Genomic DNA, 14,450 nt, shown 5'->3' on the forward strand with positions numbered 1-14,450 from the left:
TTTCCTAATGAAGTCCTTATTTTTACACCTCTTGCCTAATTTCAAACAATAATGACAACTTTAATAAGTCACTCTAACCATAAAGTGACAGAGCTGAAGTCCCTCAAGCTGGGGAATGGCCACCAGGCCCCTGCAGCCAACCTCCCACCCACAGGTTGCCCTGTGCCCTCATGTTTAGCCAGGAGATTACCCATTATTTTCTTAAACACTCCTTTTTGGCTACAAAAAGGATTGATTTGTTTGGGTTTTTGGGGGGGGGGGTTACTAGATGAAAATACTAATATTTAAATACTGCTCCTTTTGAAGAAGTTTTAGGGGCCCGAATAAAAGACTCTTCAACTTGCCCACTTAAAGAGGATTGAGCCAGATGGTAGTTGAAGAATGCCACAGCTCTGTTCTTTTTGCCTCATCGTAGCCCATCATTCTGTTTGCTTTCAGATTAAGTCCCCTTTTACTCTTCTGGTTATTTATTCGATAACTGAAACTATCACGATTCACTAACCATCATATTTCTCAGTATTCTTCATGTAATTTGGAAGCAATTTAGAATAAAGCCCTGTCAAGGTTTTACAAATAAGAACTATTAAAGAATAAGGCTTTGGATACTTGCTTTCCTTTTAGATTTATGAGAAATGCGATGAATGGAGCTAATGGGATTTCCCTACTGATCTTGGGCAGGGACTTTAAAAAGCACTAAACAATTGTCCTTTTCACTTCTCTGATTTAGACATCAGCAGTGAATAACTGAGTAAATGCAAGATATGGGACATAGCATTTGATTTGAAACAACTATGCAAATTAACAGTGGCCCATAAGTTTAAGAGGCAAACAATTAGGTAGGATTTGAAAAAAAATCTAGGCAAAAATAATTTAAATAAATTTGGGGACTCTGACGAATAATAGCACTATTGTACTTAGTAAGAATATTATAGCACGGATAATCAACCTGGATGGGAATAAATTACACTTACTTATCAAACAAATATATCTCAAGTCTACTTTTTGACATGCTTTGAGAATAAAAAGATAATTATTATCTTGGTCTTGTCCTAAATAGGGGAGATAAACAATTACCTTAGAACATACTCGGGGCTGCCCTGAAACGTCATAGAGGGTTTGGCCAGTAAAGGAGCAAGCTCAGACTTCCCCACCCAACAACATTCCCTGCAGCTATTCCTTGTTGGCAGCCACCGACCAGGCACGGCTCCCTAATCCTCAGTCTGGCACAGTTCTGACGTGACACTGGGAACCCACCACTGTTGGGGCTACACTTCCAGAACCTTAAGTCAAATTTACCATTAGGCTACTACAATTTCTCTCAAGGGTCCCTAGAAACATAGTAACATCAGTGAAATATACAAAGAAACACCTTATTACATTTTAGAACATTGTACTTTTTATCTTCTGTTTGACCATCCACCTTTTGAATGGTGTGTAATAAATATTTTTTACTACAGCCTAGTTTAGAAATTTTCTATAACTTTTGGATAAATATGTGTGTGGTGATATTTCTTTAATTTTATTCCCATCAAAATCTCTTACTCGGCACCTACAGGTGCGTTTCAATACTCTCTCCTTCTACGATTATGTCATGTCGTATAATCATCTGTATGGCTTCTATCACTGATACCCTGCTCTATGTGGGTAAGAACACTTCATAGATAGCTCCACTCTAGTTCTTCGTAAGTAACTACTTGGGAAGTAAACCTATTTGAAGTCATGTATAAGAATCAAGAATACAAAGGGAAGTCATTTGGAGAGCAAAACACCTCAATTTTCTGGAAAGATTTTAGTGACTTATCTGAGGCCCTTCTGGGTCTTTTTCACGTGTGATTAATTGCTTCATAGTACACATAAACTTCTAAAATAAGACTACTCTTCAAGCACAATAAATTCCAAACAACTCATGTGCATTAATGTAGTGCGTGTGTGATTATTTTTTAAAGATTTTATTTTATTTATTTGTTTATTTATTGGGAGTGGGGGGGGAGACAAGCAAACTCCTTGCTGAGTCCAGGGCCCCATGCAGGCTCGATCCTGTGATCCCCAGATCATGACCTGAGCAAAAACCAAGAGTCGGACACTCAACCAACTGAGCCACCCAGGCGCCGCAGTTCATATGTGATTTTTATTTTACCCTGCTTATATTCAATTGCTTTGTCCCTAATCCATTAAGACAATCAGTGGGCACCTTTAAGGGTAAATTATTGACAGTGGCCTGATTGTTCTGGTGAGGGACAAAGGACTTGGTTATGTGCTTTCTTTCACAAGATGAAATTCACAAATTTCATTGAGAAATTTGTTTATCAGTGCGTTCCTCTAAGAACATCCAAGTTGTTAAGCATAATTTTTTTTTTCCTCTCCCTAACTTAAAGGAAATGTTCACACTGTGGCGTGTTGCTGTAGGCCTTAAAATTCAATCAGCTATCCTTGCATCTTCTCTGACCCTCAGATGTCTCCTGTCTCAAGCCGCACTTCTCTCTGGTGTTGGTGACCTGCTTTCTCAAGGACTGTGTGTGTGAAGTTTTCCCTCCCAAAGCGTAACTCACAAGGAGCAGCTGGGAAGGTGGCCTCTTGGCTCAGCCCCATTCATTCAGCAGGTAACTCCCAAGTTACCACTGTGCACCAGCCCAGTGCTAAATTCTGTGGCCATCACAGCGGGATGGGTGCAGGGAAGAAAAGGGGGGACTTACCACACTGCGTGAACCTGCTGCTAGCCAAATGGTCACACTAATAAATGTATAATTGCGCAGAGATAACATGCTCTGAAGAGACAGGGTTCTAGAAGGGCAGTAGATGAAGAAGCCTGACCCAGGCAGGGCAAGTTTGGCTTGGGCTCAAAACCGCCAAGTGAGAGAAAGAAGAGAAAGGGCATCCCAGACAACAGGAGGCCAGTGGGGCAGAGAGCCGAATGGGGCAGGTGTATCAGGGGCAGCTACAGAGGTGGGGGCCTCCATGCTGGTTCCGGCAGCCCAATTCAGCCAGGGCTGGTATTCAAGAGCAGTGCTAAGTAACTGCTGCATGTGAGCATGGGGCTGACATGACTGCATCTGGGTTGTCATGGGACCCATGGTTACTGGGAAGACTGGGTAGAGGTGGAGCCAGAGCAGACGGGAGGTAGAATGGGGGACTGTCTCAGGGCTCCAGGCTTATCTCTCAGGCCAGGACCACCTCCATTTCTTGAGGCTCTAAGTGAATTATGATACAAAGAAACACTAAGGATCCTAAAAATTTGTTTATTTTAATGTTTACGTTTTTTCAATTTATTCAGCCTCAAAAACACAATGCAATCAAGGTGTGCTTTTTTATGCTTAGAAGAACTCTAGGACTTATTTCTAATTAATTCAGGGTGCCCTACAGCTGTGTGATCTGTTAATGGATCACAAGTTTGTTTTTTTTTTTTGAAGATTTTATTTATTTGACAGAGAGAGACACAGTGAGAGAGGGAACACAAGCAGGGGGAGTGGGAGAGGGAGAAACAGGCTTCCCGCGGAGCAGGGAGCCCGATGCGGGGCTCAATCCCAGGACCCTGGGATCATGACCCGAGCCAAAGGCAGACGCTTAACGACTGAGCCACCCGGGCGCCCCAGATCATGAGTTTTAAAACAATATGATGAAACCCTTTTCATCTAGCCACTGTATCTGTAGGAATAAATGTATAACCTTACTTGACAACACAAAAGGCTAAATTGGAGACTCTGTGAGTGGCTCTCTAAGTTAGCTGTCATGATGAAGCCTAGTCCAAGTGAGAGATGAGAGATGGAGAAGTTGGATGAGGACAGGAGGGTCCATGGGGATGGCAGTAAGAGAACTGACCCCAAAGAGTACCCCCACTTAAGAATGTGTGGATTGTTAAATGCTCAAGGGCTCTCAGCCAAGGAGATGAGTGGGAGCTGCAATCCGGCCAGAGCCTTACTTGCCACTCATTGAGTCCTGGCACAGGACTGAGTCCACTAGAGGATGGGATGTCTTTTTCCAACTTACACAAAGCATAAATGCATGCCTGCAGTGACCCTCCGTGGGGCAGATGGTGAGGAGAGGCATGGTAAGACTTGGAAACAGTTCAGATGTGTGCATGAGGTGATGGATCAGGGCCTTACCTCTCACTTCTTTCTCCTCCCCCACCCCTCCCTGGCCCAATGTATGAAGCAGCGGGAAACTCCAGCTTGTGTCCCCACCATCCAGTCCCCTCCTCCTGTCCCTCTATACTACCCTAGTTTCCTCTATACCGCTCCCTGTCCCCCCCACCCCTCCACTGCTCAGATAAGCCAACTTTGCTCATCCTAGAATCTCAAGCTGAAAACAACTCAGATCCATATAGTGCAAACATTTTGTGACCTGGGAGCCTTCTCTCCTATCTAGGAAATTTGTGAGATTGAGATGATCCAGGGTAAACTCTTCGAAACAAATGCACAAAGTGGGTCAAGACACCAGCCCCCGGGGGGTGCCATGCTTGTTGCCCTCAATCTAAAGGACACCTCCCAGCTGTGACTACTTGTCCCCTGGAATTATGCAGTGTGGCTCCCCTGATCCTCTCTATTTGCCAGAGGCCAGAGCCATTGTTTGTAGTCCCTGAAAGAAGGCACAGGAAGAAAGCAGAATCCTAGGTTGGGAAATGCCTGGACCCAGGCAGTATTCTAGTTTGGCATTTATATGGCTTTCTGCCACCTTTCCACAGCTGCAAACCTTGGGGCAAACCACCTCGCATATCTGGGGGAGGAAAAGGAGAGGCAAGCCCTGGGGTTAGGGCAGTGTTTGGAGCACCTAGCACACCTTCCCTTCTTACTCACTCACTTCCCTATCTAAGGATAGGGCATCAATCTAGAAAAGGGAAAACCTCAGGCAGAAATAGTTGTATTTAAATCAACAAACCAAACCACTTCTAAGCTGCTTTGAGTTTTATAGCTATGATTACTAAACATGTATTGCGTCTCTCCTGGGCCCCACATAGGGACACATAGATATGGCAGAGAAGCAAGTTCCTAACCCACCATTTGTTCTCTTTACCCTTCGTAGCTAAAACATTTTTAACTGGGCACATGACCACCTGTTTACAAAAAAAAAAGTCTACATTTCCCAAATCCCCTGGAGATAGGTGTGTGGGGTGCTTAAAGGGAGCTGTGCGGCTGGCTCAGTTACTATCGGCCTTCAGACTTGGTTGATGAGAGAGAAAAACCTCTATCTTGTTTAAAGTACTGCTGGTTTTTTGCTTTGTTTGTTTTTTTTTTTTTCTTTTTCTCTCTCTCTCTTTTTTTTTTAAGTAGGAAACAAAATCTAAACCCGATAGAGTGCATATTATTTCTCATATAATTCTCACAATGCTTCGAGAGTCCAGTAAACCGCACAAACCTCGATTTCATCCTGTAGAAAACAGAAAAATAACAGTACCTAATTCACTGGGCTTTGGAGGATTAAATAATCCTTGCAAAGCTCTGAGGACAGTGCCTGGAACAAGGGAAGTGTCTGATATTATTATTTTATTAAGCCCCTTATGTCCCTCTAGCTGGGTTATCAATTCCTTAAGGACAAAAAGTCCCCACCTTCAAGTTCCTCTTCTATCTTCCACCATACTCAGAACAATCCTGGACCCACCGTGGGCTCGTAGCACTTAATTGTGAAAAGAACTTTGTAGCTGAACACAAACATCCAAGTAAAATTATTCATGTGCATTTTCAAATTAATTGTTTCTTTCAATGCAGAGAACTGATGTAGCTTAAGGAACAATACCTTTATGTGGCTAGCTAGTCATTTTATTTATTTATTTATTTATTTATTTATTTATTTATTTAAAGATTTTTTTATTTATTTATCTGAGAGAGAGAATGGGAGACAGAGAGCATGAGAGGGGGAGGATCAGACGGAGAAGCAGACTCCCCGCTGAGCAGGGAGCCCGATGCGGGACTCGATCCCGGGACTCCAGGATCATGACCTGAGCCGAAGGCAGTTGCTTAACCAACTGAGCCACCGAGGCGCCCCTAGCTAGTCATTTTAAAATAAAGAAAGGACTCTTTACTACTACTTCTTCTCCTTCCCCTTCTCCTTCTTCTCCTTCTTCTTCCTCTTCCTCTTCTTCTTCTTCTTTCTTCTTTTCTTCTAATTTGCTTCAAAGGTGTAGGAAATTTTTCTTAAAAGGTCAGGTCGACCTATTATAGTAATATAAATTGTAGGCTATATTCAGAGGGCTACCACTCTGAGAAACTGATTTCCCAACTTCCTCTCTAGGTAAGACTTCATTATCCTTGCAGGCTAAAGGGGTATCACATGAGCATGAGGTTCGTAACTGCAGAGAGTTGCCTTGAATATGTTTAACGCTTGAGCCCGTCACAGTAAGTCTCAGTCTGTACTAAACTGTACACAGTTTAGCGTGGCACTTGTTTATAAACAACATGATTATTAGCGCCGATTCCGTGAGATTGGTTTCCCACTGACCTCAACAGAAACAATGCAAATATTCACCCTTTTTTAAAGCATAGTAAAACGCCTGTGGTTTTTGAAGCCAGACCAAAAACACATGTAGAAAAGCCCATGGATTATTTTAAGTGAACTTATTTTTTTTAATCTCATTAACTTTGCACCATATGCTGTTTATTTTTTATATCCTGCATAGGCTGAAAAATGAAAATAGAGCAGGCCACTTTGCTTCATTTGGGGCACATCAGTACGAGGATGACATACACAAACTGGGAAGTTCAGAGAAAAACAAAGACAATTAAGAGGACTTTTTAAGATGACTTAAAAGATTTTTAAAGCTCTATGTGTTCCTTAACTAAGCAACCCAGGAGGCAAGCAGGAAAACTGCTTCCCACCACATGAAAAGAGTGTTACCTCTGGCAGCTTCCTAATCTGGAGAAAGAAGCTGGACTCACATCCCAGTTCCACATTTATGGGCTGTGCCAGTTTTGGCAATTAACTTTTTGGTTAGCAGAATATACATGAAACACTGAATATCTACCTTACATGTTTTTATTTTGGGGAGTGGGGGTTGGGTAAGAGTTAAATGAGAGTGTATATATATGTAAAGTATTTGACATATTGCCTGGAATTAAAGAGGTAAGTAGAGTGTGTGTGTGTGTGTGTGTGTGTGTGTGTGTGTGTGTGTTTAATTTCTAAATAGAATAGGTATCTGTCATGTGGTTTTAGGAAAAACCAGGTATTCTCCACTCAATCCCAAACATTTCTTCTGCTACTGAACATTTCTCCATTAAATATTTATGGATTTATTCCTTTCTTTAAAGGTTCTGAACCCTATCAAAATACAAATATGCTTCTACCGCGTAATACCTGAAGCTTTTATCGGTCATTCACACCATATTATGAATATATTTTGGATCCATTCCTGAAGGCCTGCTTTGATGCAGAAGAAGGGGAGGGGAGAAAGAGGCGAACAGGACAAGAGAGAGGATGAGCTGATGCAGGACCAAGTGCTGTGAATGGGAAGCCTGCGAGGTTGGGGAATAACTGTTCACTGCACAGTACCCCCTCATACACAGCCCCACCTATTCACAAGCTAAACATATGGAAAGGAAAACACACCTACACATTGAAAGGGTTTTCTCTCCATCCTGACAGTTCAGGCTTCTGGGTCCTCAACCCATTTCCTACAGGCTGGAATCCCAGAATTTGTCATCGCTAGCCCTGTTACATTTGATCCTTGGTAGATGAAACTAGGCAGGGACTAGGTGAGGAAGAGGGAGGGGTATGCAGGCTGGGGGTGCTTTTCCAGCCCAGTCATTCCATGATTCTGTGGCTAGATAAGACAGTGGTGGTGAGAAGCATTTTTACTTTGGAGGTGATAATGAAGCACAGAGAAGCTCTCCACTACGGAAGAATGCTGGTACTAAGGCTGGAGGGAGGGGAGACATGAAGGGGGCTGCTGGCCTCCAGAACCCCCACCCTGCCTATGGGGCTCTGTGGGACCCTTTGGTTGCAATGACAGGGAATGGGGGGTGCACCGGGTTGAGAATGTGCCTCATCCAGGGTGGTTGCAGTGAAGAAGGGGACAAAGAAGAAAGAAACTGGGGTGGAAGAAAAAGAGGCAGGAGAACAATAGGGACACTTCTAGAGACCGCCAGACACACTTACTAGAAACCTTGCTCGGTCTAGAAAAAAACAATGTTGCAAATTGTAATTTATCCTTTGACACATTGATCCTTAACTAGGCTAGACCATCTTAACTCACGTGAGATAATTCATGGAAGTCAGAAAAACTTTAGGTTCAAGGTTAAAACTTTAGAATGACCTTCCTTGCTGACCTTCCATGGATAAACTCGCTGGACAGTTGATCTGCCTGCCTCCATTTTATTTCATAATTCCTGCCACATTCTGTTTTTTAACATCACCTGGCCACTGGAAAAGGTCACCAAGATTTCTAATGACCTTTTTTCTTCTAGGAAATCCCATGAGTTTTTTCTTGGCTTTCCTCTGCTTCAGTCTTTTGGAAATACATACTGAAATCTGAAGCCTGTGATTGTCATTCTACACCCATTTATTGGTGCCAGGGTGAGAGGTCTATTTAGATTAGCTAAGCTCTGCTAATTACCAAGCAGGAACGAAAAAGCCTCAGGGGTGTGGCTGGGATGGGAGGTTCACGGACACAAGACGGCAGAGTCTTTGACCCCAAAGCAGCACATTCGGGCAGAGACTCCAACTTCCTTCTCTACAAAAGGAGGCAAGCGAACCAGTGAATGGCTACTCTGATGGCTCTTCAAATCTCAAAATTAGCTTCCTCTTCCTCTGACTTCCCTAAGACCATTCTAGCCCGAAGCTTCTCCATGTTCTTTCTCCTTCACCAGGTTCCCCTCCTCCTAGCCACCAGCCCCCGACCCCTGAGGGTGCTCCTGTTCCTCGTCAGCACCCACTTCCTGTGGCCAGCCAGTTCATCATGGTGACCCTAGAGACAGCTCTGCCTGGTCACAATGGCGTCCTCTCTGCCCTGACCCACGTGTGCTGGTTCCCCTCGCTGTGCCTTTGTGCAGCCATTCCTTGAACATCCAGCCACTTCCTCCAGAGTCTGGCCCCCTCCATGTCTCATCCCTGGCCCCACCGGGCTCTTTCTCGTTCCTTTCTGCCTTTGCATTTGCTACTTTCTATGCTCTTTCCCACTGCTTCGTCAAAAGCTACTGTCTTTTAAAATTCAGTTCAATGTCACTCCCTTTGTAAAGCCTTCCCGGCCCCGGTTTTCACATACATAGGGGAATAATCACCTCTTGAGCTATGAAACCAATTCGTGGACATCACTCCTTCAGCCCTTAGTATGTTGTAAATGTGTGTGAAGGTTCATGTCTCCACCTCTAGATTGAGTGCTCCAGGAGGGCACCCCACAGTTCTGTATATCCAGGGCCCAACATAGGTCCTGGTTCTCCATTAGCATTAGTCAAATGAATGAATCACCTCTGCAACCAGAGTGATGACAGGGTAACGTCCCCGTCCCCTGAAGATGGATCCATTAGAGTTCCTCTGAGGCTTCCTGAACAACCACAAAGTCCGTCTGCATGAAAATGTGTCCTTAGTAATCAATCCATTATTCCAAGGAAATCAAGCAGAATCCTTCACATGTCAGGACGTGGGCCACGATTTCAGAAGATCACCTGATAGAACCAACCATATTGTTGCAAAGCAAGCACCAGCCACTCTGTTCATCTGAATGCACTTCGTGGTGGTTGGTACAGAAATGAGGAATGAGTGAGACAGCCTCCCTCCTGCAACAGGCACTGCATTAACATTCTTCTCTTGGAGATAGAGAACAGCCCTCAGCATGACCTCCTCAGGATCCCTACTTAACAAATGGAGAATTTTGCCTTTAGACGTGATAAAAGAAAAGTTCTCCACTCCGTGTAACGAGACTCAAAGACTTAGCACCAGTGATCATGGGTGCTTCAGTGATTTTCAGCTATCAGTGTGGGGGAAGATTCTGGAACGACATGGGGGAAATAAGATTTTTGTGGAGAGGAACATCCATATAACTAAACTAGCATGAGAAAAGACTTTGTGGCCACCCTACAGACTTACAATTCTTTTTAAGATGCTCTAACTAAAATACACTGTTGCCAAATCTTTCTCACTACACTTTCAAAGAGCTTGAGATTATTAAAATTATTAGATAGTTATTCACTATTTCTTTGTATTCCCCCCAAAAATTAGCACAACTGATCTAAAACTAGGCTAATCACTTCTGAGTTGAGATGTATTTTCCAGATACTTTGGTTTAGCTTCTCTCTCTTTTTTTTTTTTTTCATTCAAGAGCAAGATACTAACTCTTAGGTGGCCTGCAATCTTGGCATTGTGTTATTCTGTCAGGATCCGATTTAATGTCTTTGTTTTGAAGAGTTTTAAATTTACAAATTTTTGAATATACGTATATATGTTCCATTTTCTCAGAAATGTGTTCATTTGGTTTCTGGCAGCCTCCATATGAAACTTCCACAGTGAAAGTAGCTAAAAGTTGAGCAGCAGGCGCCTCGGAGGGAACAGGAACATTCTCTCCAGCAAGGCAAGAGCTCCAGCACACCCAGGACTGTGTTGTCATTCGTTCTAGCTGTGAGCACCAAGAATGTCCTCTACATTCATAAAACACTTCATGCTTCTCCAGTGGTTAACTCAAAGCCGTTTTTAATGATCTGAGTACACATGAAAAAGATGTATCCTTCTATATCAACACTTACGGAAAACCAAATTTACTGAAAATAGCCTGAGCCACTCCTCCACAGACTTGAGGCACTCTGGCTGGGCGCTCGTGCTTATTCTTGCTCTGAATCTGCTAGCTGTACTTCATGCAAATCTTTAAAAATTCTTTCCGTGGCATGCTACGTGTCATAGGCAGTATTTGTGAGGTGGCGGCTAGCGGGTGGCTGACGGTCAGGGGGTGGGCAGGGAGATGTTCAGTCAAGGTCAGGAGGTCAGCCCCTTGTTGTGGGGGCGAGGTACCCAGCACGGGTCAGTGTGCAGAAGCTGGAGGGTGCCCGGGAGCCAGGATGTCAGTCAGGATTCTAAATTCTTCATCTTACCTCCACCAGCCAGTTTAATTCAGTATATCCAGAATGCTTCAGGTTTTGGAATACATAACCAAGCCTATACAACTAAACTCAAACTATTTGGGCCTATGGTGTTTAAAGGAAAAAAAGAAGGAAGGATGAAGGAACATTCCAAATAATGAAGCATTCCTTAGTGGGGGCTTCTATAAAAGTACAATTCACCCTTCATTGGTCGTCAAAATTACAACCTTCCCACCAGCTTGGTGACAATCTAAAAGTCTGACAATGTGCTCTGCTGGTGAGACTGGGCAGGAACAGGCATTCTCATATATTGCTAGGGTTCGCAAAAAATGGAAGTTCTTTTGGAAATATTTGATAATAATGAACAAAATCATCCATGAACTTACCCTTTGACCAGCCACTGTACTTCTAAGCATCTATGCTTGGTAAAAGTACAGATGCCACCCACCCAGGATCATGCCTTGTGACGTTGTTTGTAAGAGCAAATGATTAGAAACAACCCAAGAGTTCAGCAGGAATAGGGCCTTTGTTCAAAATAACTCAGTACTTCCGCACAGCAGAGTACCATGCAGCCATAAAAGAAGACAAAGATTTCCACCTTTTGGTGTAGAGAAATCTACAAGACATATTGTCAAGTCAAAAAAAACCCAAAAAACCCAAGATGTATATAGTTATGTGCTCTCTTTTGTATAACAGGCAGGGGGGAGTAAGAATATGTTGTTTATATCTGTGAAAAGAAACACTGAAAGGATAACTACTTATCTATAGGGGGTGGTTTTCTGTAGGGAGTGGAGGAGGGCAGAATGGAGAGGACAGTGGAAGCAAGACTTCCTGTGTATACCTTTCCATATAGTTTTGATTTTTGATTCAAAAGTGTATGTTCAAAAATGAATAAAACAAAAGCTGAAAAAATTCCATTCATCTTCCCCAGCAGGTGTAGCTCCCGCTGGCTCAAGGACCAATCATCAGCTAATTGGGTGGGGTGGGGTGGAGGTGATAGATTTCAAGAGCTATGGCCAGATGCTTTAGATGGAACAAGCAATTCTCCTTTGCGGCTGTCCTCCAGGTCTATCCTGGGCCTTGTAGCTGAGATCAGTCTGCATGTTTCCCACCACATGCTAACCACATGCTTGTCTTGTTTTCCTGGGATTGGGTGTGAGCCACTGAATCCTGCCTATTGTCCTATCCTTCTGAGTTGGGGGCTCCACTTTGCTCCCATCACTAAAGCAGTTCTATCCTTCCACCCTCTCCTAGCACTGGAGTCTGGTCTCTCAACTCTTGGCTGACTGCTGTGGTCTTGGGACCCACTGACAACTGTATTTGATGCTGCCTGCCTGTCTGGATTGTCAAATAGGACTTTCCTTCTCATTGAACAGCCCCTGACACCTGACACCCACCGCCTCCCGGAAATACTAGAGGAACTATAAAAATCTAAATTCTAAAGTTTCTAGCTAGTCCACATTTTAGCGAAGGCCTGTGGCCACCAGCCATGTTCTCTGGAGCCTGGGTGAAGCCCAAACTGCTGCACCTCTCCTAATTTTCCAGGCTGAATTTGGTTCTGTAGCTTCTGCCCAAGTCAGCAGATGGGTCACATTCCAGGGCAGGACACTGCCAGGCTGTTCTAGTCCAGTGTAGTTAGGCCTTCCATGAACACCTAAACCACCACAAAGGAGCCACTTCCTTCCTTCTCCCAGCTCAGGACTACCAATAATTTGGAATGGGAAGGGCACCTGGGTGGCTCAGTTGGTTAAGCGACTGCCTTCGGCTCAGGTCATGGTCCCGGAGTCCTGGGATCGAGTCCCACATCGGGCTCCCTGCTCGGCGGGGAGTCTGCTTCTCCCTCTGACCTTCCCCCCTCTCATGCTGTTTCTCTCTCTCTCTCTCTCTCAAATAAATAAATAAATAAAATCTTTAAAAAAAAATTTGGAATGGGAAATGCTAGGTTTACAAAGAAACATTATTTATAGTTGGTTAGACTTTATTAGGTGCCATTCTTTTTTCCATTTCTTTCCTTCTTTCCTTTTACGAGAAAAACTAAAAAAAAAAAAAAAAAATCTAAGGTCTGAAGAAAGTTATAACATTTGCAAAAGAGATGTTTACATTCCATTGAAAGTCCACTTGGAGAAATAGTCTTACACATTCTGTTACACTGGCAATCTTTTGTTCTATACAGAATTTAATTTTTATTTTTTTAAGATTTTTAAATTTTTTTTAAGATTTTGTTTATTTATTTGTCAGAGAGAGAGCACAAGCAGGGGGGGCGGCAGGCAGAGGGAGAAGCAGGCTCCCCGCTGAGACTCAATCCCAGGACCCTGGGATCGTGATCTGAGCCGAAGGCAGACGTTAACCCACCGAGCCACCCAGTGGTCCCTAAAGATTTTATTTTTAAAGTAATCTGTACACCCAATGCAGGGCTTGAACCCACAACCCCGAGATTAAGAGTCGCATGCTCGTCTTTTCCGGTTACCGCAGCGCGAAGAACCAAGAGCAGCAAAGTCTCCCGCGACACCTGTACGAGGCGGGGCCGGAAGTCCTGCCGGGAACCAGCACGAGCACCGGAAGTTTTTGGAGACGGTGGAGCTGCAGATCAGCCTGAAGAACTATGACCCTCAGAAGGACAAACGCTTCTCGGGCACCGTCAGGCTCAAGTTCACTCCCCGCCCCAAGTTCTCCGTACGTGTTTTGGGGCATCAGCAGCACTGTGATAAGGCCAAGGCAGCGGATATTCCCCACATGGACACTGACGCACTGAAGAAACTCAACAAGAATAAGAAATGAGTCAAGAAGCTGGCCAAGAAGTATGATGCCTTTTTGGCTTCAGAATCTCTGATCAAGCCGATCCCAAGAATCCTGGGCCCAGGCCTGAATAAGGCTGGCAAGTTCCCTTCCTTGCTGACCCACAATGAGAACATGGTGGCCAAAGTGGATGAAGTGAAGTCCACCATCAAATTCCAGATGAAGAAGGTGCTGTGTCTGGCAGTGGCCATTGGCCATGTGAAGATGACAGATGACGAGCTTGTGTACAACATCCACTTAGCAGTCAATTTCCTGGTGTCCTTGATCAAGAAGAATTGGCAGAACGTCCAGGCTTTATACATCAAGAGCACCATGGGCAAGCCCCAGCGCCTGTACCTTGCAAGGCACAATTCAATAAATCCTAGTGCTTAAAAAAAAAAAAAAAGAGTCGCATGCTCTACCAACTGAGCCAGCCAGGCACCTCCAGAATTTGTTTTTGAATAAAATTTATTGTAAAGGTTTTCTGAAGGAAGCAGGGGCCATGAGGGAAATATTCAGGTAATATACTAGGTGATTTTTTTATGTGACATTTGTGGGGAATAATTTAGATTTTTTTAAAACCCTCAAATTAAAAATATTTCAATGCATCCATATGGGCAAATCATTTAGACAAAAACATTATTGGAGCCTAAATAATTTAGAATAATCATTTGAATAGGTACA

At 43.7% G+C, this 14,450-nt stretch overlaps 1 pseudogene; it reads left to right on the plus strand.

Annotated features, from left to right (window-relative positions):
• Nucleotides 1–1,586: 1,586 nt before the first annotated feature.
• On the plus strand, nt 1,587–14,159 carry LOC110583177 (annotated as a pseudogene).
• The last annotated feature ends 291 nt before the right edge of the window (nt 14,160–14,450 follow it).

Source organism: Neomonachus schauinslandi, chromosome 8 (assembly GCF_002201575.2).
Source record: "Neomonachus schauinslandi chromosome 8, ASM220157v2, whole genome shotgun sequence".
NCBI classification, from domain to species: Eukaryota; Metazoa; Chordata; class Mammalia; order Carnivora; family Phocidae; genus Neomonachus; species Neomonachus schauinslandi.